This window comes from Crocodylus porosus, unplaced genomic scaffold (assembly GCF_001723895.1).
Source record: "Crocodylus porosus isolate Cpor-Errol unplaced genomic scaffold, CroPor_comp1, whole genome shotgun sequence".
Taxonomy (NCBI): domain Eukaryota; kingdom Metazoa; phylum Chordata; order Crocodylia; family Crocodylidae; genus Crocodylus; species Crocodylus porosus.
This window is the reverse complement of record NW_017728886.1, coordinates 151,563,827-151,577,969: the sequence shown is the minus strand read 5'-3', so window position 1 is coordinate 151,577,969 and position 14,143 is coordinate 151,563,827. Positions and strand designations below refer to the sequence as shown.

Genomic DNA, 14,143 nt, shown 5'->3' with positions numbered 1-14,143 from the left:
TTATCTCATCTTCCTACTGACCTTTGCCTATCAGTAGTATCCTACCACATACACATTCTCTCTGGGACTAGGAAAGTCTTATCCATTATATATCTGTAAAGTGCCTAGTGCAATAGGATTCTGCTCCTTGAATGGCATTTCTTGTACATAAATAATAACAGATGTAACAAGTATGGTTAAACAGTATAACTTAACAAATATTTCAGTTAAATAAGGAAGAAAATAGGATAAATGTAATTGGATTATATTATATATTCATTTATTGGTGATATATAGAATGTTTTTATGGAACTAAAATTAGACTGGAAGAAAAATGTGTTTAACTCCAGTGACGAGGGCCTTAAGTATTTCCATTATTTTAAAAAAAATCTTTTAACATGGGGGAAATCCTGGTCAGCAATCAAAAATTGCTGTTTTCCAGATGATTTATTCGACCTTCACCTCCCAGCCATCACTTTTAATTTTAAAATGCAATTGAGTTTAGCAGTACTACCAGGATTCTTTATTTTCTTCGAGGACAACAAACCACACTGAACAGAAACACAGCTACCCTACATTGCTCTTTCACATCAGGTACCCAGAATAGGCAACATAGGGTGTTTAAGTAACATTTACCTTTCCTGTTGATGCAGTGCATCAATACAGAAGTAGATTTTCACCAATCTCCAGTTAAGCGAAGACACAGGAATGAATCAAAATGGACACTGGCTGAGGTAATAGCAGGGCTGCCTGGATGCTGATGTTTAATGATATGTAGGCTGCTTTGAATAATTATCAGTCTTATATGGGTGACATCTCTTAATTCATTTGATCCTAGTGTATATAATTGGATAGAAGTGTGAACTTGATTACACTAGTGAACTTGCTTGCCAGGGGAAAAAAAGTGATAACAGGCTTCTTTGTTATCAAAGGGCAAAGAAATGTGACAATCTGGGAACCAGTTTTAGGACCCCATCTGCTAAACCAGAGAGAAATCAAGATTTTACAGTTCTATAAATATTTTAGTGTATGCCATCATTTATGAACTCTGGCAGCTATCATAAAATCTCTCTGACTTTTGTTACAACTGCATATAAGGCCAGAAAATTGCATCTCATGGTAAACCATAAAAACCTAAGTAAAAGCACCATTCCTTTCAGTATATTCTAAAAATATACAACCTCCCTGTCAGTACATGGCAGGGTAGTTACCATCCCAAGATGCCTGTTTCTCTCGCATTTTTTTTTATCTGATCTTACCCTGGTCTTTTCAAACCCTTTTGTATTTCAGTATCTTTTTATGTTCCATAAATAACAGCCATCACAATATAAGAGCTGAAATAGCTTTTACTTTGTCACAACATACTGTAAGCAAGAGACACTTGGGTGATGATAATGCTCTGGATACAGGAGGAATTTATGCTGACCTTTTGTCTAATTGCTCCTGATATGATTTTCATTCTATGGTGAGTTTCTTTAGAGCACTGAAAGATGGCTAGCCTCAGAGCAGATCCCGGGGCTTTAATCACCAATGGAAAACCCAAGACACCTGTGTAGAATAATATAAATAAAAAGTAAGTTATCCCAAGATTAACAATGCCCTGTTTAAACTTAAACCTTCTATCCAGTCCTACATTATACAGTATCTTGAAAACACCTGGGCTTTACACATCATTGGGGCCCGTAATATATTGATATTACCATTAGCATTTGCCTACAGCATGAATAATACTGATATGACACACCAGCATAAGTAATGTCTCATAATAATTAATAGTTTACATCACAAATGTTCCTCCACTGCCTGTCTGCTTTTGTGTTTTGCTTTGCTTAGTTTTTTTTGGGGGGGGGGTTGTTTTTTTAAACATAGGATGGGGCTAGAATAAAGTCAACTAAAGTAATTTTGTTTTGTGGCTCAAAGAAAATAACATTTTAGAGAACAAGTCAAAATCAAATATTTAGAAGAAGGGACACACCCATTCCACCTAATCTGCATAAAGGAAGTAGAATATTGTAGAGAAAAAAAAAGCATATATGCATCTAATTTCTACGCATATGCAAAAGACTGGCAGTCATGCAAATCAACCATTTCATTAACATACTGGATGCACAATAGACCTGAGCAAATACTTTAAAACATTCACTGTGCTAAAGAAAAAAAAAAAAAAGCATTTATTTTGGTTATATTCCCATCCCTTTTTTATCTGTTTTAAGATTTTCTGTAATGGCTGTATGCATTTTATAAATATCTTCATTATTGAGTTTCTTGACTAGAAATGATTATAGTAAGAGGTATGTTTAAAGCACAACAGATTATAGAAAGCAATTTTTTACCCAGCAAGTGTGAGCAATGGAAAGCTGGTTCTGCAGAGGTAGCCAGCAAACAGAAACAGTAATGTTTGGTTTCCTACCAAAACTAACCAAATACAGCTTTAGTTTTGAGTATTTGCAGTAAATTTTTTTCTGAACAATCTTAAGATAAAGAATTTATCACAAAATCAGTCATCAAGTAATTGCTGCAAGTTTGGATAATAATACATTTAAGGCAATCTTAAAATAGTTGGAGACAATTTATAAACAGAAAAAAAAATCACTGCAAACATTTTTAACATGTTCTTTCATTCTGTTCTAGTATACATAAAATATTGTGCCTCATATTCCCCCTTGAAAAAATATTAACTGGGAAAGAAATGAAAAACTGTACCTTGACAGACAAATTCATCTTTGATATAAGAGCTCCATTTATCACAACTAATTTACTCCAGAAATTAAATTAGCTCTTGTGTCTGGTACCCAAGTGCCTATAAGAATGACCCTTACATTCAAAGAAGAATTTCAATATTTTAAAAAAGGCATTTTGATTGACTCATATGGCACAGTTATTGCTTTACATGTTCAACATCTTGATGTTTTTTACCATGGCAGACTAGATCATCTTACTGAAATATACCTTTTAAACATATGAAATGCTGGTGCGAATTGAAAATTATACATGATAATTCTGGACTTTTAAGTGTCTATTATTTCCTCAAATTTGTTTATTTTTTACTTTAGGTTAGAAGAACTTAAGTGAAGAGATCAAATGAAATCCACATTTGCCAAACAGCACACAGTATTCAAGTGTTATCTAGTGTTGCCACATGCCATTCAACACTTTTGTCTCAGTTCACAGTCAACTACTTTGCTGTGACTGGCCTACTGGTTTCTATAAATTGTTTGCTGAATCAGGTCCTAAAGCTTTTTAAATGTGTTGGTGTTCAATCTGAATACAAGATTATTTTTCTTTTGTATGCTAGATTTGGCACATATGTTGGTCTAACATAGCAGCATATAAGCAATTGCACTAGTCCCTTGTCCTCCAGGACTTTATCCCAGAACTACCGCATCCCATTCATTCATGTATTTTCTAGAGCAACTGAATTGGATTAAAGGGGAATTGTCCTGAGCCACATTTTAAACCTCTAATCAAGTTTAGTCCTTTGGCTGTTTTTGATCAGTGCATTTAATTCTAAAACCATTTAAATAACCATCAGTTAATGCCTGTTTTCTTCAAAATTAATTATTTTCCATGGCAGTTAATAGTAATCCCAGGACATATTGCTCCATGCCAACCCTTGGTATGAATACTTTCAACATTTTAAAAACATCTTTGAAAAAATGCAGTATACATTTTTGCCAGAATCTTAATTCTCCTTGCACACCCCAACATACTGGCCCGATTAGCCAGCTGACCTCCTTTACAATAAAATAGTTGGCCCTTAAACATAGTCCATATGGGATAAGTAACTGAAGTCTTACTTATATTATGGTCTTCTAGATGTTGCATCTTCAAACAAGTATACTCTCTTTCTTCCACTTGTGGCTTCAAGGTTGTTTCTGTCTGAAAAACACCACTTTCTTAGATTCAGTCAAACTGGCTTTCCTATCAGTTTACCTCAGTGTTTATTTTTCTCATGGCTCCCCCTCAGAAAAAAAATCTACAACCCAATTCTCTTATTTCCCTAAATGCACCCCCACTGATGATAATGATCCAGTTCCTGATTTATAGAAAGAGGATAATCAAGACAAGATTATAAGAGGATAATCAAGATTCCTTATTAGTCCTCACAAAACATAATGAGTATTTAACTGATGATGGAGAACCAACAACAGCTAGCAAGATGAAGGAGAGGCTGGTCAGCAATGTGGAAGAAACAGCCTGGTGTATGGATGCCTTGGATTTGCTCAGATAAATGCAGTAGGCGAAAACATGGCTTTAGTGAATTCAACAGCGGAACTCTCCTTGAAGCCATCCACAAATAGACAGCCTAAAATTCACTTACTACAAACATTTGTATAAATAAAATTCAGTCACTCAAATGTACACATAAAACAAATATAAGAATGTCCAAAGTACAGTTATTTTAAAAATTCTAAGTAAATAAGTGTACTATTTGTTTTTAAATATCCTTCAACTATATGTGGTACTAAAAGGGAAAAATTTAACAAGGGATTATATGGAACAAACTAAAAGTAAAGAGATGAGCCTAGAGAACTGCTAGCATCTATGTTTTCTATATAAGCCAGAGCTATCTAACTGGCAGCTCTGAAGGGTTAAGATGCAACTCCTGGACTCCTGCCCGGGTATCACTCCTCCCACTGGACCAGCTGCAACATCAACCAGAGTCCCCAGGCTCCCCCCCACCTTTGGCTTTCTCTGCCTGCCCCTGCCCAACGGGGTGGGGAAGTGCAGTACGGCATGGCTGTAGAAGAAGAGGGTGATCCTGGGGCCTTGCTGGCATGCAGTGGGGTGACTGGGAAGGTGGCCATGCATGTGAGCACACAGTGCAGCAGCCAGGAGTGGGGCATAGGCATGTGGTGCAGGAGAGATCTGAATGCATGGTGCAAGGGTTAGGAGGGCTTCTGTGTAGTGCAGTGGTAGGAGACATCCACATGAGTGGAGCACTGGAAAGGTCATGGTTTGTTCTGGTGTGGCCTGCGGGTACTCCACTCCTGGCCACTTATGGGTTAGACAGCCCTGATTAAGTCATGTAGCTGTAAGGGGTACAGGTTATAGCCATATTGGTCTACAGGCAAAAGGAATCAGAACTCATAGTAGAGGTGCTATCTTTTATTAGACCAACTAGATAGTTGCAAAAAAAAATTCTCTATTTCCAAGCTGTCAGGTACATTCATCCTTCATTTAAATAGTAACATTTCTCCTAGGTGGAAATGAAAAATCATATTTCTCTCCTGTGAAATATAAATTTTCATTTCCACCTAGGAGAAATTTTACAATCTTTGCATTCTCCTATGCCTGAAGAAGGGTGAGTACACCCAAAAGCTTGCAAATAAAGATTTTTTTCTTTGGCAAATAACTAGTTGGTCTAATAAAGGATATCACCTCTATCACGAGTTCTGATTCCACGTAGCTATAAGGACTTCTATCCTGCAGGAGCCCCACTCACTCTCTCCATCAAAATGGAGTCCTCTCTACAGGGAAATGCCACAACCATAATGTACCAGTAACAGCAATGATGCCGAGAATGGTGATGATAATGATGATTTTTTTTTCCTTTTTATTTTCAAAACCTTTTAGTTATATGAATTAAGAAATATCAACATCATATGTTTAAATTGAATAATTTATAGAAAAAAACCCCCTGCAAGCCAGCAGATTTTTTTTTCTATTGGAAAACTTTAAATCAAAATTAGAAGTTTTTGGTAATATATATTCTAATTCAAACAAACATTAAAATAAGAAGTTCTCTAACCTACATTATACAAGAAACTAGATGAGATGGTTCATTTTAAGTTTATGGATTTTCTGATAGAATGGTTTCAGACTGTATGTCATGCTTGTTCTTAATCCTCTCAAAAGATTTTTTTTCCTGCTCCTCCAGAGATGCTCACAACAGTTTAAAATTTTAAAGTAAGGAAGCCATACATGGTTAGCCTACCCTGTATAACTTTGCCATGTACGCTCATTACTTCTTCAGTTTTGGTTACTGTTTTTTTTTGTCCTGCAGTTAGTGTATTGACTGCTTGGCCTATGGAACAGTGTATACATGAATTCCTTCAGCAGTCCATGTGGGATAGTGTCCTCAGCAGTTATATGAGACAGGAGGTCTAACTGCTAGTCAACAGTGAAATGCTTTGTACAAAAACTCTGTCAAATGCATAATAGAAAAGAGCAAGACAATAAAAAAGAGCAGGACAATACCAAACATATCTCTGATATTATTCAGTTGGAGAAGCCTTTGAACCTGCAACAAAAAAAGGCATGAAGCTTTCGGATGGAAATAGACTTCATAAGGTTGTGGTATCCCTGTAACTTAATACTTATACCTTTTAAAGCATGTTTAGAAGTTAAAATGAAAGAGTAGAATGTCTCATAACATGCTTCAAGGTGGATTTTATTTTTGCCTATTTGTTGATTTTTCAATGATTGGGAATGGTTAAAGAGTTGGTTGTATGAGTATTCTGGGGGAAAACAATCATGGGAGCTTCCTAATACTCTGAGGTATTTGTTCATCTCCAACTAAGAAGGAAGGACAATTACTAACACTATTTCCTACAGTATCTGAAGATCTATGATGTATACACAGCACACGTTCAATCTCAGTTTATAGCAACCAGTATGATTTCTAAGGCTCATATGTGTATTTAAATGTGTCAGAGCCTGTTTACAGGTTGGCAAGGTACTTTCTTTTGTCTCTGACCATTTCAGGAAAGCATCTTTATTCAGAACAGCGCTGAAACAGGCTTAACTTTCAGCATATGCTTAAGTCTTGATAGAGTCACTTAAACAAGGCTTTAACATTAAGCAAATGCTTTAGTGCTTTTCTGAATTCAGTACTTTTTTGTTGGCATAATGTTATATTATTTAAGTGTGGGAGCAACCTTGTCTATTATATTTTGAAAGTTGTTGGCAGTCAGGAGGGAATAGTATAATGGAAGGTGCCCCCTGTCTGCAGGTTTCAGACAGGTTCACTGTACCCATATTTATCAAACCATGGATTTCCCACTCTGTAACTTCTCATTTCAACAGGTAGCAATGTGAATAATAAAGGAAACAAGCACTATAGAAGTTAATCCCCAAGCAGGAACTGCAACTTGGAGGAATCATACCAAAGCTGAGGGATGTTATCATAAATACATGTACAACTGTATTTAATAAAAGGGTTCTTGTGAGTCATAAGCCATGAGAGCACAGCTCACAACACTGGTAATCAGCAGCAGAATCCCACATCAAAATGTAGCTTCAGCTTTTGACTTCCTGTGGTCTATTTTTACGTAGACATTCAGAAACAAATGGAGGACTCCACTGTATTACATATTTTATAAATTTACTACTCAACTAAAAGATATGAAAGTATATCTTACAAAAAGATATATGATAATATTATACACTATAATATATATGTAACACTTGTATATTATCAAGAGGATAAAATGATAAAAGAGACGACAGTCTTATTGTTCAGGCATGGGTCTGGAACTCAGATGATCATGCTCCTCTACCTGGTCTACCTGATTCTACTAGAAATTTCCTAAATCACTCTAGACATAAATCCAAATCCTAAAGGTGTATAGATTCTAACACCCACTGAAGCCATTGAAGATGTGAATCTTAGTCATGCTCCTTAGAGGATTGCCAGGATACATGTAACACTTACAAAAATGGTCAGAATCCCTCCCTGTGCTTGCTTTCCTCTAAAAGAAGGTCATGCTTGTGTAGACAAAATAGGGGCCCTAAATTAAATTGCGGGGGGGAGGATTAAAAAACACTGCTTCAATTTAGGGCTGATTAAACCCCCATGTCATGCACACACCCCACTGACTTACCTGCCTCTCCAGCGGGGAGGGGAGGGCGAGCTGCTGATGGGCGGAGCAGTCCCTGGGCTGTGGGGGTGGGGTTGGTGCTTCCCTCCATAGGAACAGCAGGTCCTCCCCAAGATGGCACCCAGCCACAGGCACCAGACTTGGGCAGTCCTGGGGGGCACCACAGCCATGGAGGGAAGCACCGGACCCCTGCACAGTTCAGGCAGGCAAGCAGGCTCCAGATGGGGGTGCAGAGATGAGGCTCACCACTTTTCTTGGGCGGAGCCTGCTCCATGGCTGTAGGGCAGCAAACTAAAACTCCTCGAAGGAGTTTTAGTTTGCTGCACCCCAAGTCATTTAAGGTGCATTACGCTACTGTATTTCCTACACCAGCTGGAATTACTGTGTAATATACTGCTGATGCATGCAAACACCGACACGATTAAAGCAGTGCAAAAGCATTCAGCCTGCTTTAAAATGTTGTGCACACACGCCTCTTGTTTCATCTACACATGGCCGAAGAAAACAGTATATTGCACTTAACCAGATATTGGGATCAGGTTTCCTTGAGAAGTTGACTGTGCATACCTGCAGGACCCAGAACTGATAAGTGTAGTAATATATAGCTTATTACTGATACCAGTGCCATGCTGAGAGTGGGTATCTCAGAATACCATGTGCACTGTGCCATTTCGCACAGCCCTAGTAGATTTGCATCTTATAGATGAACCAAAGTGCATGCACACATGTGCACATGCGTGCATGCACACACACACATACAGCTGTCATAGTACCTGATGAAATGAGCGTCAGCTTACAAAAGCTTGGGCTATATATATATGTGTGTGTGTATATATCTATATATATATATAGCACAAAAATGTTATATATACACACACACATATATATATAGCCCAAGCTTTTGTAAGCTGACGCTCATTTCATCAGGTACTATGACAGCTGTATGTGTGTGTGTGCATATATATATATATAGCACAAAAATGTTATATATACACACACACACTTTGGTTAGTCTATAAGGTGCAAATCTACCCTGCCTTCTACTAGACTTCAGACTAAAACATCCAAATACATCTTTCAATCCAATGAAGAAAAATTCAACCCAAATACTTCTTTCAATCCAATCACATTCCCATTGATTTCAGTGGGCATTTGATCAGTCTCTTACTTAATCCAGTTTATTCCCTGATCTGCATTTGCAAAGTTTCTTAGCAGTTAATCAATGGCAGAGATATTATTATTAATGTCACTGAGAACTCTGCTTTATTTCTGGAATATATGCCTACATACATATCCCTCCAACTGTATTTAAATATGTGTACATTTGTGTTTCTATACATAAAGTAGGGAAAATCATAGAAAAATAAAGGTAATCAAAATAAAGTCTTTGTTTATATTGGAAGACTGTAAATACCATTGACCAATAAAAAACCAAGATACATGATAAAAACTGAACATGTTCAGTAATTAGATAACTGTCCCCACCCTCATCAGTTTAACTGCTTTGACATAGCAGTTATTAACATACTAAACATAGCTAGAAAACATCATTCAAAGCAATATCCAGGAGTAGGGGATATGACACAGTTTTGGATTCTAAATAGGCAGATATCATCCAATCAAGGACAGAGATCCAGCTGAGTCAAGAAGGAGCACATTTTATTATCTACAGAACCTACTTCTAATGTAACATCCTGTTTTTCAGAAGGGAAAAACGTGACACACAATACAGTACCAGTGAAATATTCACTTGTATTTTTCCAAACAATCTCTTTTTTAATTTTCTTTTTTGCATTTCTAACCGTTCTTGATTCTGTGTGACTTTGCAATCTGAATGCCAGTACCTCCCCATTTAGTAACATCAGCTTATTGAATTAACATACTGTTTAGTCATTCTTGAAGACCACTAGTAAATAATGTTAAGTAAAACTAGGACTGATGCTGATCTTTCCTCACTTCTGAAACACACTGTCATTTATTATTCTTCCCTTACAAACGTTTAGTCACCTTTAATCCAGGTAATAGGATTTACATCGAAGCCAATTTGAAGTAAGTTTTTTAAATCCCAGTTGTAAAGCAGTATATCAAATGTTTCTAATGTCCAGAAATATTACATTCACTGCACATTCTCACTGACTCATTTTGTAATTATGCTCCCCCCCCCACAGTAAAAGCTGTAGTATCAAGGACACCTGGAACGGCTTGTTATAAAGCCATACTGCTTCATGGGTGGGAAACCAATCTTCTCAATAAATTTACAGATTTTTCATCTTCCTTATATTACCATTATTTTACTAGAAAATTTGTTTACATTTACTGGAGAGCAATCAACAGGGTTTTTCTTTCTTGCATTTTCCACCCTTTCCCTCTACTTAACTTTTAGATGTTGTATTCCAATACTCAGTGCCCAGAGCTCTGACTTTTCAAAAATAATAGCCTATGATGCAGTAAGTTCAGAAGCTAATTCCCTTAAGGCAGTGGAATTTATATCACTACATGCTGCTGCTTTGGGTATCTAATTTTTTCAAGTACTTACTTATTTGTATTTCATCAACAATCATATGGACTAAGATCTCTACTGCTTCCTAATTGTCCATACCCTTTTATTTTCTTTGTAAATGACAGACTGAAAAAAGCAGCTTAGTAGTTCATATTAAAATCATAATTGATTTTGCCTCACTCCTCATTTATTAATGGACCTACAGTACCTTGTCACTAATAAACCTCCCTATAATGAGTTTAGTCCACAGAGGATAAGTTTCCACCTCAGCAAACCACCAAGCAATTTAGGACAGTTGGTAGTCTCTGCTTAAGGGAGTCCAGGAACTGGAATAGAAATTTATGCAGGCCATAATTAAAGTACTTTTACAGAGCTGTGTGGGGAGTTCATACAGACACTCTTTGCCCTGTGCCCATCTGTGGTCAGTGTAATTAATCTTTCACTCTCAAACTAGTGAAACCTAATTTTCATTGATAGTTTTGGAAAAGAAGCTGCTGCAAAAGATGGTGCTGTAATCAGATATTTTATTTTACATATTTTATTCTGTTTAGATCTACTCTGTGCTGGAGAAAGTGGGTGACTATAGACAAGCCATTTGAGCCTGAAACTATTAAACCAGGTGTGCAGAAACATCAGCACATGGCCAGAAAAATTGGCAGGAAGAAGTTATTGTACACTACGTAAAAAGAAAGATCAAGTTGTTGAGATCATATATAACCCAATGTATTTTTTTTCAGTTGGAATGATTCAATTGGAGGATTGGTTATGTTTTGGCAAGGCAGGAAGCAGGGTTATCACAACCTATAAAATGTTTAGATTCCTTGCTCCTTGGGGCAGATTTTGTCATTTTGCTCTGTTTGTACAGAGCCTAGCACAGCAGGACCTTGGTACAGGACTAGACTCCTAAGGTAACATCACAGTATTAAAACAATATAATCTGTTTCTTAAAATAAAGCAAAACCCAAAAGTGAGAACATGAGGGAGTCTTCTCAGTGGGTGTGTTTACACAAGATGCTTTACTGCATACTAGACTAATCTGCTGCACAGTAAAGCGTAACTGTCTAGATGTGTGCACATTTACTGCACAGTAAATTAATCTATGAGGCAGTTAGTTACTACCCATAAATACAGGTAGTAAACTAACTACACAGTAGATACTGCGCAGTAGTATCTTTGGTTAGGGGCTCAGTATTTTCACTGAGATCTAGGATGGGTAAACTGTATTTCTCTTCATTCCCCTACTTGAAAGTAACCTACAAGGTTTTCTATCGTGCTGATTTGCCATTAATAAGTAATTAACCGAAATACAGTTCCCCTCCTGTGGGTTTTCATTTATTACATTAATGCCGCATGGCCATAAGAAGTACCCAAACCTACAACAGTAACAATCTATATGCACTTTGCCCAGGTGTAAATCCTTTCATAAGACACAGGACAACAACAAATCTAGAACTGCAATGCTGTTAAATGCAGAGGAAACAAAGAAAATCTCAAAAAGATTTGCTTTCCTAATAGCATTTTTAGTTGTCATTACACACAGCTAGGGTTTTGAATGATAAAATACATGTTAACACATTCCAAAACACTTCTATTAAAATATTTTTTCAGTCTTTCAGTACGGTAAATGATGCAAAGCCTAAATTCCCCAGACAATGTACAGAACATTAGAGAATTAGTTTAACATTGTGACAACCCTGCAATTGTATTTAAACAAGTTCTTCCCTACCAGTTCCCCACAGAGAAGTATTGTGCCCTTTTGTTGATTATAGTGGACATATTGCAGAGCTCCAATTACCTTCCCAATGGACCACCCACTACAAGAAGTTTTTGTGTTGCTGGTGCTACTTAGCTCTTTCCTTTCTGCTGCCTCCTTTTTTCTTTCTCTTCTTTTTTTCCTGGTGTTCTCAGATGCTGCAGATGAGCTGACACACTAGCCAACCATCTGTTCTTTCACGACACGGCACAACCTAATCAATTATCCCCAAACCACTTCGGAGTAAATAAAATGTCTACAATAATAATAATTAGGCCGTTAAAAAGAAAACAACATAATGCAACTCCTGATGGGAATAAGACAGATTTCAGAATGAAGCAGAGGTAGAACATTTATTAACTGGAAGATTATTTGCCTTCAGAAAGCCAAATGGATGAATTATTGAGAAAACACAGGATGCCTTTGGCTATTTATTCTGGGAAGGGAGGAAGGAAGAAAGAAAGGAAGGAAGGAAGGAAGGAATGCAGGCAGACAGGCAGGCCCAAATTTCAGACTTTGTGACCAATTGCCTCAAAGGATTTTATTGATAAGAATGCCAATATTTTTGAGAATTTATAATTTCAGTGCTTATGATTACAACTGTTGAGCTATTGAGCAGCTATTGAGTTGCTAGTAAGCACAAAATTTAGGGGTACAACCTCTAAGCATGGGAGTTAGAACTGTAGCTGCAAGTGAGAGAGGAACAGCGGAAAAAATCATGGTCATACCATGTTCCCTTTCCCTTTCTGCATCCACCTTCTGCCACTGTGTGACACAGGATACTGGGCAAGATGGATGTATGGTCTGACCCAGTAAATGGCAGTTCTTATGTTTTTATGTGTATTATATAATAATAAGTATTACTGTTATAAAAAAGCTGTGGTTAACTCCACTTACAAATCCTGTACCAAGGTACAATCCCTTCACTGCACATATATGAGGCCCAGTACTTCTTTACAACAACACCTGTACTCTGGCATTGTAAAGGGGCCTGAAAATAGACTACGTTAAACTACAAAACCAAGTTATGCTTCCAGAGTAGTGTGAAGAAGTCTTAATGTAAACAGAAATCAGACTTGCCATTTCTATTAATATTGACGTGGTACCCAAAGTTACATGCTCCATTTGATTATGATGTCCACTGTATGCAAGACCAAAAATCATATGTTTACAGTCCAAATTTTCAATTAGAGTGGTTCCCTGACAGTCGCTCTAATTAAAACAGCTCACTATCCCATGTATTAAGCCCCCCTGCATTTTAAAATGGGCGTGGGGATGCTTTAACTAAAACTCATTTGACAAGCTTTAGTTCAAGTGCCCGCCCCCATGGACATTTTGAAATGTGGGGGGTAGGGCTCAGTACACGTGACAGTGAGGCAATGCTGGATTCATTGAGTCTGCTCTGACACATTCAAATTAGAACATGAATCAGTACATCTATAGGCATCCATAGATCCCAGCATATTGTAAATCAGGGCTGTCCAACGTCTAAGTGGACAAGGGCCACGCCACACCACCAGAGGCTACACACCACAAGGGCCATAACAGTGAAAGCTGCATGGGCCAGCCCTCCCTGGCTACACCTTGCATGCAGGCGATTTCCTGCCACAACTGTACCACATGCACAGGTGGCTTCCCCCTGGCTCCTCCCCATTGCTGCACCACACATGTGGGTTCCCTACTAGCTCCTTACCTGCAGTTTCCTCTGGTGCACCGTGCAGTGGGCTCCCCCAGCACTGCAGGCTGCACTATGCTATGCTGGCCCCTGGGGCAGGTGCAGGAACTGGAAACTGAAGGGGAAGCATGGAGACCCTGGCTGCTGGGATAGCAACTGGGTGAGAGCCTCAGGATCACAGATTAGTCCTTTGTGGGGGCCACGAGGCCTGTGGACCACCGGTAGGATGGCCTTGCTTTAAATCATACCTGCGCATTTGCATGACATTTTTGACTATTGGTAAAAGGCAGGGTAGAGATGCACCTTATAGATTAACTGAAACCAGAGATGCATAAGCTTTCTGAAGCAAGAATACTACATCAGATGCTATGAGAAGACATGCACAGAGCAGGCAATCAGTGATTTTTAACTGT

General features: G+C 37.9%; 1 long non-coding RNA gene across 1 annotated transcript in view; it reads right to left on the bottom strand.

Moving 5' to 3' along the window:
* Positions 1-1,223: 1,223 nt before the first annotated feature.
* LOC109324665 overlaps positions 1,224-14,143 on the bottom strand; it is a 28,491-nt gene continuing 15,571 nt past the window's right edge. The window contains exons 2-3 of the long non-coding RNA XR_002104982.1: positions 3,777-3,858; positions 1,224-1,527 (exon numbers count right to left, since the gene is read on the bottom strand). This is a non-coding gene — a long non-coding RNA (uncharacterized LOC109324665). The remainder of the gene's footprint in view (positions 1,528-3,776; positions 3,859-14,143) is intronic.